At 43.2% G+C, this 12,393-nt stretch overlaps 1 protein-coding gene and 1 pseudogene across 4 annotated transcripts in view; both read left to right on the forward strand.

The window, feature by feature from the left end:
• The window catches only part of PTK2B (protein tyrosine kinase 2 beta), a 126,657-nt gene that overhangs the window by 73,570 nt on the left and 40,694 nt on the right, over positions 1 to 12,393 (forward strand). The gene's annotated exons all lie outside the window — the stretch shown is intronic.
• On the forward strand, positions 4,576 to 4,679 carry LOC121040539 (uncharacterized; annotated as a pseudogene).

Here is a 12,393-nt window from a genome sequence, read left to right on the forward strand (position 1 = left end):
AGGTTAGAACATTTCACTTCTCTCTGTTATTTATTTTTTGTTTGTTTATATTTATTTATTTTCACTACTCTCCTTTAAACTGTCCAATGGCTACTTTTCTCACTGAAAATAAAATCCAAAGGTCTTACCTTGGCTGACAACCAATGTTGGCAAGCCATGGCCTGCAGGCCAAATATGGCCCACCACCCATTTTTGTAAATAAAGTTTTATTGGGACACAGTCACACTCACTTGTTTACCTATTGTCTATAGCTGCCTTTGAGCTGCAACAGCAGAGTTGAGTAGTTGCAATAGAGACCACATAGCCCTCAAGCCTAAAATATTAATAACCGGGACCTTTACAGAAAAGGTTTGCCAAGCCCTGGCCTAGCCCTCTCTGCCTTTCCTCCTGTCACTTCACTCAGTCCTCTCTACCTCAACCCACAGGCCTCTTCACAGTTACAAAAACACACCAAGCACACTGGGGCTGCACACTTTGGGACTCTGTATGATACGGTTTCTTTGCCTGGAAGGTTCTAGCCCCACAAAGAAAGCCACTCCTCCCTCCCTTACTTCCTTTGGGGATTATTCAAATTCCCCCTTATCGGAGAGGACTTGTGGGCCATCCCCATTCTGATGACTGTATCTGCTTTGTTTGTCTTAGTACTTATCAGAACCTGAGATATTAGTATACGTATTAACACCACCCCCAGTACAAAATAAGTTCCATGAGAGAGGGACTTGTTTTTGTTTCCCCAATTTGCTGAATGAATTAATGAGTAGTTGTTTAATGATGGATAGATGGATACATTCCATTTATAAAGCCAATAGAGATTTACTGGCTAGAATTCCATGTCTCAGTTCCAAATTCTAGTGGGGAAGAGAGAGCTTCCGATTGATCTGATGTGTACAGGGGGTAATATCTTGGGTCTGTGGCAGTAAATGTCCAAGAAGTGCTGTAAATAGGGCTGGCAGATTGGTTTATATATCCGCTACAATGGTCTTCCTAGATGAGGCAGATGATATGAGTCACCAGGGAGTTTTTAAATACCAGTTTTCCAAGTCCCATCCCAAATTCCTTGAATTAGAATCTCAGGGGCTGAGACTGGTCACTGCCTCAAAGGACTCAACCTCTGCCTGCAGAATACCCATCTGGCTCAACATTCCCTGGAAAAGGATGATCAGAATCACTTAGATGGTGGGAAGCCCCGGGGTATGAGGTCATGTTATAGGGTCTAGGAATTCACAAAATACTTTTAAAAGATCTATGAAGGGGTGACAGGAGAAGGCTGGTTGAGGCAGAGGAGAAGAGGAAGTATGTGGGTGGGCATCAGGTGGCTGGAGCTGGCCATCTCCCATTGTCCCTATCTAACTTTGACAGTAACTGCCTCTTGTCCATCTTGAAACAGAGGTGGCCTCTGGGAGATAGGAGGCCTGTGTCTTACTCACCATTATATCCCCAGTGCCTACGTGGAGCCTAACACAGAGTGGGCAATTAATAGATGTTGTGAATGAATGAATGAATGAATGAATGGACTGATGCCTAGAGAGTACTCAAATGAGATCAGTAATCTTCCAGATCACTTGATATAAAGACCAAATAGGAAGTTGACTGGAAGGGAGATTGCCATTCATAAGTAATAACATGTAGGAGGGGTAATAGAATTTCAACTGGCCCAAAGTAGAATTCCCTGGATATTCTTGGACAAGTCACTTGACCTCCCTGGGCCTCACTTTCTTCATTTAAAAACAGAGTCACATTAAGGAATCTCTAAATTTACTTAAGGCTCCAAAATTCCAGCCTAAGATTTACAAGCTTAATAAACATTTGAATATTTGAGTGTCTGTAGAATCAGAGATTATATTTTTGTGGCTGCATCAGTGAGCTCTGCTTTCTAGGATCTAGAAAGCAAAATATCTGTTCAACTTCATTTTCATCATGTCTTGAGTGAATTTTGGCCATCCTTCTTCTCTCTGGCTCTGTGAAATTTACTGGCTAGCCAGCATTTTAATTTTAGAGTTTTATATTTTACAAGGAGTTTATTTGTCTCTTAAAAGTTGATCTTATACATAGGGTATGAGTTCTACACTTGGTAGCATATGAGCCAAACACACAGGCATATACTATGGCATTTGTCTCAAGCTGAAAGATGATGTCTGCTCCTACCATTCGAATATGATTTTTTTAATGCCTAATCTGCACAACCAAGCCTATTTTAACAGCTGAACTAAAACAATAATTTTTGAAGAGTTTTTTTTACAATTATAAAATGAATTTATGAATGATATACATGAAAGGGAAACTACAGACCAATATCTCTCATGAACATAGATGCAAAAATCTTCAGCACGACGTTAGCAAATGGTATCCAACAGTTTATAAAATGAATGTATGTTCATCCAATACGACTAATAGCATTTTATTTAGCACTACTGTGCACAGGCACTACACTAAGCTCTCTCTCTACCTATATCATCTCATTTACTCCTCGAGAGAACTCCATGATATAGGAAAGTGTTTACAGTTTACAAATGAAGCATCCGGAGCAGAGAAGTTAATTTGTCCAAATTCATAAAGCAAATCAGAAATAAAACAGTTTCTTACTCCTGAGGTCATCCTCTGAACTACCACATTGTATACAAAAGTTCAAACAGAGGAAACCTGGAAGAATAAAAACATATGTGTGGCTATGCACCACCCTGAAACAGCACTGTTCACATTTTGATATATTTCATTCTGGATTTGTTTGTTTCAGCTCCTAGCACTATCATTCTTTGTATATGATTTCATATCCTATACCTCCCATTTATTACAATAGAACCATTTTCCAAAAGTTTTCCAATCTCTTTAGATAATTTTTAAAACTAGCATATAAACCTTGTGCTGCCCTCCCATTATTTTCATGGCCCTTTTCAAACTATTTAGATTGGCTGCTTGCTGTGAGGACTTTGCTATTTAAAAAATTTCTACAGTGAGTTTCTTTTTACACAGGGTATTTCTGTATTTTGAGTCATTTTTTTTAAAGTTTATTTATTTTTGAGAGGGAGAGTGTGTGTGTGTGTGAGAAGGGGAGGGGCAGAGGGAAAGGGGGACAGAAGATCGTAAGTGGGCTCTGTGCTGAAAGCAGCAAGCCCAACAGGGGATTAGAACTCATGAACCACAAGATCATGACCTGAGTTGGATGCTCAAGCCACCCTGGCGCCCCTCTGTATTTTGAGTCATTTCCGCAGTTTATGCTTTGTCCTAGTCTGCTCTGGCTGTTACAACAAAATACCACAGACTGGGGAGGCTTAAACAATGGAAATTTATTTATCACAGTTTTGGAGACTGGACATCCAAGATGGCAGTTGCGTTCTTGTGAAGGCCTCCTTCCAGATCTGGCCACTTTCTTGCTGTGTCTTTACATGGCTGAGAGAGATCTCATCTCTCTCTTGTTGCTCTTACAAGGGCACTAAACTCATTCATGAGGGCTTCTCCTTCATGACCTAATTACCTCCCAAAGGTTCCACCTCCAGATACCATCACATTGAAGATTAGGGCTTCAACATATGGATTTGGAGGTGACACATTCAATCCAGAGCATGCTTCCAGGCATAGAACTCAGTCAAAGATATGAACATGTTTCCAATTCTTGATATAGCATGTATATCTCTTTGGTATCAAACTGGGATGAGAGCTCCTCTGGGCAAGGACTTTGTCTTGCTACATCCACATATATCCATAGCACTTGGAATGGGGCCGATATATGTCACAGGCTCAATGCATAATTGTTGAATGCAGGGAAAGGAATCATTGAGAGGCTCTCTTATGTAATGACTGCTCTGTGCAGAAGAAAACAGGTACTGAAGAGATGAGTCAGCAGTTCCCCCTGGGGGTTGTTCCACGCTTCCTGGAAGGTGTTTCAATGTAAGGGCCTCCTTTTTTGATTGTCACATTGTGACACTGGGGCATGAGGCAAAGTATTTTTCAGGCTGCAGCCATGGGTGTTGAATGGTACCACACAACCAAGAATCATCTAGCCCCAAATGCCAGCTGCACCCATTGAGACTCACAGAGGTGAGTTATGGAACATTATGGTGAAATGATCACCCCGAACCCATCACCCTGTGCGAGAAATAAAATTTCACCAATGTGTTGAAGTGACCCGTGTGACCAGCCCCTCCTGTTGAGGCACACACTACACCCTTACAAATGAATCACAAAAATCATCCCTTAGAGCACCCTGGGTGGCTCAGTTGGCTAAGCATCTAACCCTTGATCTCAGTTCAGGTCTTGATCTTAGGGTTGTGAGTTCAAGCCCCGGGTAGGGCTCTGTGCTAAGCATGAAGACTACTTAAAAAAAAATCATTCCTTGAAGACTTATTTTAGTAGGGTGATTTTTCAAAGAAGTATGTGAAATGCACCTGATACTTTCCTAACTGATCTGTAGTGGTCTTCACTTCTCCCAAATTTCAATTGGACATCAAGAGCCCTTCCTTGTGGTTTATTAGTAAATCCAAACATTTGACAGAATGGTCTTATTTTAACAGAATATTTTTATTGCTCAGAGACACCTCTTATGTTCTGTTTGAGTCATTTAAAGAAAAATCCTTTCTCATCGCTTCTCGGCCTTTTGGCTAAGATCAAGTGTAGTATCTGTTCTTATCAGTTTAAAGAGAAGGTCTCTTGTTGCCTTTTTGACCTGATTTTTTGCACTTTCTTGGGGTTTTACTTCCTGCCTCTATGTGTGGCAGACAGGAAGAGGAAGGAAGGAGCCTGCTATAGTGAGCTTTTGCCCTGAGAACAAAACCCTTCATGGCCTGCTTGCTCCAAGCAGAAGGCAGTCACTTTTCTCTGCATTATTTCTTCCCAGCCAACTTCTTCATGGCCATGACCTGACATCCTACAAGGCTCATTTATACACTTTAGCCACCTGCTGCTGCTAGTACTGGCTTCGGTTTGGAAACACCATCAGATCCCTTTGCCAGAAACTATTTTCTTCAGTCACCTGTGCTCCTTGTACACAGCTAAATGGCTGTTGGAATACCGGCAACCATGGCTCCCTCTTCTTCCCTTAGCCACTACCATGGGGTTGGTCTCCGAAGGTGCCAGTTCCCTCTCAGGCATGGAGAATCTCAAGACCCTCTGGCCTAGGCATGCTTGGACTCCATTTTAGGCTCTGAAAAAAAATTTTTTTAATTCTTTTTTTTTAAAGTTTATTTATTTATTTATTTATTTATTTATTTATTTATTTATTGAGAGAGCGCACACACAAGCAAGGGAGGAGCAGACAGCAAGAGAGAGAGAGTCAAAGAGAGAGAGAGAGAGAAAGAACACACGCATGAGTGGGAGAGGGGCAGAGAGAGAGGGAGACCGAGGATTCAAAGCAGGCTCTGTGCTGACAGCACATGTGGAGCTCAAACTCACAAACCACAAGATCGTGACCTACAGGATCTCAAAATCTATATCTCAGTTATAGATTTCTTGAGTTAATTAATCCAGCTCCCCAAGTTGGCTTGACCCTTCTGATCCCATACCTATCCCTTCTCCTCTGCCTGCCCATTATGATAATGGTCACCATTTATTGAGACCTACTCTGTGCCAACCACTGTGCTAAGCTCTTCATGTATCTGTAACCAGCATGAAGCTGGCCAGCCTCCTTTTCCCTTGAAGCTATTCTCAGTACAGTGTACAGTGTCATATTGTCACAATGTCACAAATGTTATTAGTATATCATCTAAAAAGAATTGAAAATCAATTTAAAATTTTATCCTCTTCAGGAGAAAAACAGCATTGGGGTTTCACTTTCAAGATAGCAAAATTTCTTAAAATTCTCATAATCATTTCTTAATATCCATTTAGGTTGGCTGCTATCCAGAAATGTCTTTACTTGTACTTTTAGATTCCTGAATTCTGGCCCAGGCAGCCTCTTTTCTTTCCCCCCTCTATTGTTTATTTCAAGATCTGTTATTTTTCTCCCTTCAGTCATTGCTTCTTTCAGTGTAAGTCAAACCCAATTGGACTTAGACCTCTCCACTTTACCCTTCCCATCACTAAGTTTATGCTACAGAAGTCCAAGAATTGGTTGGTGCACATAAACCCCCTTAGAAGATGAAGGAGAAGACAGTTAACATGTTTATAACTTAATATATGCTCTATTTATTTACATCCTATACTACCTTATTTAGTCCCACCAAAGATCCCATAGTGGAAGAGATATTTTCCCATTTTACAGATGAGGAAATAAAGTTAGGTGACTGGGCCAAGACCACACAGCCATGGCCAGATCCAGTAGACACTAAACCCTATGGTACTAATCACCACACTCCTGATCTCTTGAACATTTTTGACCATGAGTCTCTGTCCTTTGTAACTCCTACTTGTTAGCCAGAGAGCTGGCTCATATTCACTCATTCATTCATCCATTCTTCAAATATTTGTGCCAAGAACTGGGCTTGGGGTAGGGGATGATATCATATGTCAGATTTGGCTTCTGACCTTAGAGTTGAAAAGCTAGAAAGGTCAACGTGGACAAATGCCTTAGTTCTAATTAGTAAATGTCTATATTGGTTTCTTAGGAGTGCCATAACAAAGTACCACAAGTGTGGTCATTTTAAACAACAAAAAAAGGCATTGTCTCACAGTTTTGGGGGCTAGGAGTCCAAGATCAAGGTGTTGGCAGGACCATGTTCCCTCTGAAACCTGAAGGAGAAAATTCCTCCTTGCCTTTCTTTGGTTTCTAGTGGTGTGCCTGCCATCTTTTGGCATTCCTTGGCTTATAGACGTGTCACCCACAGCCTTCACCTTCGTACGTGACAGCTTCTCCCTGGGTGCATGCCTCCCTCTACATAGAAACTTCCCCTTCTTATAAAGACACCAGTCATATTGATTAGGGCCCACACTAATGACCTCATTTAACTTGATTAGTCTGTAAAGACCCTATTTCCAAACAAAGTCACGTTCTAAGGTACTGACGGTTAGGATTTCAGCATATCTTTTGTGGGGGAACACAGTTCCATCCATAACAGTATCTTACCAGATGTGTATGGAAAGTTCTTTGGGGACCCAGGGCAGGAAACAGACCCTATCAGTGTAGGTCAGGGAAGACCTCACCGTGCTGACTGGGCCCAGCAGCTCACCAGGAGGAGAGGAGAGAGACAGGAGCCAGGGGTCCTCCTGGCTGGGAGAGCATGGTCTGCTTGGCCAGGGAGCCTGGAGCTGACAGCACACTGAGGTGAGAGAGGGAGATGAGACTTTTATGCTTCAGGCTAAAGACTTTGCATCCTATCCTAGCAAGTAGCAAATGAGAACCAATACGGGTTTCAACAAAAGTCATCTGTTTAAATTTGCCCTCAATCTCAAAGTGGAGCCTTTATAAATAGCATTTAAACAGGATATTTTCAAACCAAAGCTTTAATTTATTAAAAGTGTAAATTCAGGGGCGCCTGGGTGGCGCAGTCGGTTAAGCGTCCGACTTCAGCCAGGTCACGATCTCGCGGTCCGGGAGTTCGAGCCCCGCGTCGGGCTATGGGCTGATGGCTCACAGCCTGGAGCCTGTTTCCAATTCTGTGTCTCCCTCTCTCTCTGCCCCTCCCCCATTCATGCTCTGTCTCTCTCTGTCCCAAAAATAAATAAAACGTTGAAAACAAAATTAAAAAAAAAAAAGTGTAAATTCAGTCATCTTTAAAAAGAGGAGCATTTGAGGGCACCTGGGTGGCTCATTCAGTTAAGCATCTGACTTGGGCTCAGGTCATGATGTTGCGGTTTTTGGGTTTAAGCCCCACGTCGGGCTCTGTGCTGACAGCTCAGAGCCTGGAACCTGCTTGGGATTCTGTGTCTCCTTCTCTTTCTGCCCCTTCCCTGCTCATACTCCATCTGTCTCTCTCTCAAAAATAAACAAATGTTCAAACAAAAAAAAATTTTTTTTTTTAAAGAGGAGCGTTTTGCCTTCCTAGAACAAGGAGTAAGGAGAGAGATCAAGCCAGGAAAACCATGTGAATGTACCACAGGTGGGAGTCCTGTGAAGTAGACCCTGACCTACAGGTTTGCACCCAAGAGCTGCGTCAGTGGGTCCTGTCATGAAACTCTCCTGGAAGCAGTGACCAAAGCTGGATCAGGCAGAGGGAGAAGGTTGGGTGTGTTACAGACCTACCACAGAGAGCTCCACAGATAGCTTTTGTGTTGGGATGAAAAGACAGGGCCTTTATTTTTTTTTTAAGTTTATTTATTTATTTTAGAGAAAGAGAGACTGTGGGGGAGGGGCAGAGAGAGAGAGGGAGAGAGAGAAACCCAGATAGGATCTGCACTATCAGCATAAGCCCAAGGCAGGGCTCAAACTCACAAACTGTGAGATCATGAACTGAGCCAAAATCAAGGGTCGGACATTTAACCAACTGAGCCATGCAATTACCCCAAAAGGACAAGGCCTTTAAGCCTGAAGTGACTGGGCCCTGATGCAGATTGCCCCCAGGAAAGGCTATGACCTTAGGCAAGGCATGGGCAATTTCAATGGAGGGCCATGAAGTCATCTCAGTTGTTTCTAAAAACTCAGCCACTAACATGAACGTGTTTAATAAGCTCAAACAATGACAACAAGATTAGGTGTTTCGTTTAAAAAAAAAAAAAAAAAAAAAAAGGTGAACCTGAGAAAATCGTGAGCTTACAGAGATTACTAAAGAAGTGATAAAATGTGACTGAGGTACAAACATAGACCTTTAGATCAAAGGAACAGAAAAAGAGAGAAGAAAACAGCCCAATACACATAATCACTTACTGTTAGATACCCTTGTGAAAACAACTTTACTTTAGGCCATACCTCACAATAGATACAAAAATCTATTTCATATAGAAAAAGAAAATGTGCCCGAATACCAATAAAGGAGTGAGAAGGTGGCCTGAGTCCTTAATTGCTTGGCTGACATTTTCTTTCGGGAAATAAATTATCCTGGATGTGGACAAGCTTTCAGTCCTATCTCTTCTTTGTTTCTGGCTTACAAGAGGAATTGCCCAAGAATAGAGAGGCAAAGGTGGTTTGAGGTCTTTACACTACTTGATAAAGCAAATAAATCAATGTTAGCCAAACAGGAAGAAAAGCCATAGAAATTCCCCTGTATACATGAAGGTGTGAGCCAGGGGCAGTGTGAGAGTTTGCTTTTCAGTAACCCTCCCAAGGGCAGAAGTAAAGGTTTTCCTCTAGCAAAAGAAATAAAATAAAAACATATCCTGGGGGGGTCCCTGGGTGGCTTGGTCAGCTAAGTGTCTGACTCTTGATCTCAGCTCAGCTCTTGATCTCAGGGTCCTGAGTTCAAGCCCTGAATTGGGCTCCATGCTGGATGGGAAGCCTACTAGAAAGAAAAGAAAAGAAAAGAAGAAAAGAAAAGAAAAGAAAAGAAAAGAAAAGAAAAGAAAAGAAAAGAGAGAGAAAAAAAGAGAAAGAAAAAGAGGGAGGAAGGAAGGAAGGAAGGAAGAAAGGAAGGAAGGAAGGAAGAAAGGAAGGATAACAACAAAAACCATCCTGGGCTTATCTAAATAACGAGTGATAAAATTAAGACAGTTTTTTTCTGTCATGTTACTTATGGCAATTTAGTGAGTAGATAAACCTCTTAAACTGTTGTTTTTAAAAAGTGATTTATTAATAGAGAAAGAAACATTGACTCACTAGTGGCAATTTATGAATCGTGGGCAGAGGGCTGGTTTTGCTGCTCCCACCATTTGCTTGAGAAGCTGTGAGAACATCAGAGAAGAGGCAGTAAAGTGAGGGGGGCAGGGCTGATACCAAAGCCCCCTTGGTGAGATCAAACTTGACTCTTCACGGAGAGAACCTCCACGTTCCTCTTCTTGTAAACTGATTCCCCTTCCCACTGTGGGCCCCCTCACGATAAGCCTCTGGTTTCCTCCCACCCACTGAACAGATGCTCCTTGAGTGGAGGCTCTGTGTGTGCATTGGAGCTCCCAACAGTGCTTTGCAACATGAGTACGTCAGAGGAAGTTGCAGCTGGTTTGAGAGAAGGAACTTCTGCGGCTTCATATGACAAGCATAGTGAACAGCAGGAAGGAGACTGGCTCTAGGAGCTTGTCAGCCTACTAAAGTATATGTCAGAACTGGGTTAGTGTGACCCCAGAGTTAGTGCTCTGTGTCGCCCCTGGTGGGCAGCCTTGTTTCCCCCACAAGGAGCCTGAGGGATTCATTCACTTTGCAGTGCAGTTCTGACACAACACATTTCTGGAGCTCACATACACTTCGCAGGTTGAGGGCATGGTCCCCAGCAAGACACCTCTCCTCAAAACCCAGTCACAGGCTCCAGGGTTCCCAGACCACCCGCACTTCTGACCCACTGGCTGTAAATTTGGGAGTTCCTGCCACCCATCCCCCAGGTTTGTTAATTTGCTAGAATGACTCAGAGAACTGAGGATGATAACAGTTTTATTATAAAAGATGCAAATCAGGACCGGCCAAATGAAGAGATGCATGGGATGAACTAGAAGAGGTCCCCAAACACCAAGTTTCCATGTCCTTAGGACACATCACCCTCCAGGCACACCAATGTGCATCACAAATCAGGAAACTCACCTGAACTAGAGTTTTTATTGGGGTTTTATTATGTAGGCATCATTGATCAGCTGATTGATTGGTTGACTCGTTGGCTGTGTAACTCTCCAGCTCTCTTCCTCTCCCTGGAGGCCAGGCTGATATCACATGGCTCAAAGTTCCGGAACTTCTAATCACATGGTTGGTCTCATCCTGAGACTATCTAGGGGCCCACCATGACTCACCTCATGAGCATAAATTCAAGTGTGGTCCAAGAGGCACACCATGAACAACAAAGACACTACCACTTAAGAAACCCCAAGGGTTCAGAGGCTCCCACCCCAGAAACAAGGACAAAGACCAGCCAAATTCTTTATTATACAACATGCTTTCATCAGTAACCAGTGAGGTGATGGTGGTAGTAGGTGGAGATGTCTGTCTCCAGGAACCTCTCTCTCAGGTTTGCCCCTCTGGGAAGAATGCTCCCCAGGTAAGAATCTTCCCAGCACCAGGCAGCCTCCCAAGTAATGCATTTTATACTTAGAAAGCACCAAACTTCTTCCTTATCTGGAGATGAAATCTATATTCCTGTGAAAATCTGTTGGATAGAGTCTCAGTGAATTTCTACTCCAAGGATCTGGAATGAGTCTTACCCTACCACCAATACAACAGAAATTGGTTGCTTTTTAGAAAGAAACCTAGGGAGGGGCGCCTGGGTGGCTCAGTCGGTTAAGCGTCCGACTTCAGCTCAGGTCACGATCTCGCAGTCCGCGAGTTCGAGCCCCGCATCGGGCTCTGGGCTGATGGCTCAGAGCCTGGAGCCTGCTTCTGAATCTGTGTCTCCCTCTCTCTCTGTCCCTCCCCAGTTCATGCTGTGTCTCTCTCTGTCTCAAAAATAAATAAACGTTAAAAAAAAAATTAAAAAAAGAAAGAAAGAAAGAAAGAAAGAAAGAAACCTAGGGAAATGTTTCCATAAGCTGTGCCCTGGAGAGTTTCACCAACCACAGAGCAAAGAGGGGGATTCAGTATGGCCCTTCTCAGAGACTGAGTGGAAGAGAAGGTGCGAGGCTTTGTCTTGCCTGAAAGAAATCCTATTCATTCAATATGGTACCTTTACTTCTCATGTGCCTGGGAATCTCCCTCACCAGAACCTCTCTCTTTTGATTTTGAAATTACTTTAAACATATAAAAATGTTGAAAGAATGGTACAAAGAACCCCCATAGTACTTTCACTCAGATACTCAGATTCCCCAATAGTTCTGTAGCCCTGTAGCTGGGATGCAAGAGCATCTGGCTCCAGGGAGCCCCAAACAGAGCAGGCTCAGCCACTCACTGCTGACAAAATCCAAAGGCAGAGAGATGGGTGGTGGCAAAACAAGAAAGGAATTGATTTCAGTGAGACCAACACGGGAAGGCAGGGGACTAGCATCTCAAAGACTCTCCACAGTGCTGAAAACACTTCCAGATTTATGTAAGGAGAATGTGGGACAAGTGTCGGTGGGTCCTCACTGGTGGCAGTGAAGGTCAGGTGGATCATTGCCTCAGGGTCAGTCACATGGGGTCTGGCTAGCTCAGGGAAGGTCTTATTGCTTGAAGGGTAGTTTCCCACTCCCATCCTGGGATGCTTTGCCCACAGGGTCTTTTGCCTGAGTTAAGAGATAAGCTGGGAGGAAAAAGATAAGCTGGGAAGAAGGACTTAATAAGAAAGTTTGAGCTCAATGGGGCACCTGGGTGGCTCAGTGGGTTAAGTGCCAACTGTTGATCTCGGCTCAGGTCATGATCTCATGGTTCATGAGTTTGAGCCCCAAGTTGGGCTCTGCTCTGGAAGCTCAGATCCTGCTTAGGATTCTCTCTCTCCCTTTCTCTCTTCCTCCCCTGCTCTCTCTTGTGCTCTCTTTCAAAATAAA

Source organism: Herpailurus yagouaroundi, unplaced genomic scaffold (genome assembly GCF_014898765.1).
Source record: "Herpailurus yagouaroundi ecotype Mexico unplaced genomic scaffold, PumYag 28, whole genome shotgun sequence".
Lineage (NCBI taxonomy): Eukaryota > Metazoa > Chordata > Mammalia > Carnivora > Felidae > Herpailurus > Herpailurus yagouaroundi.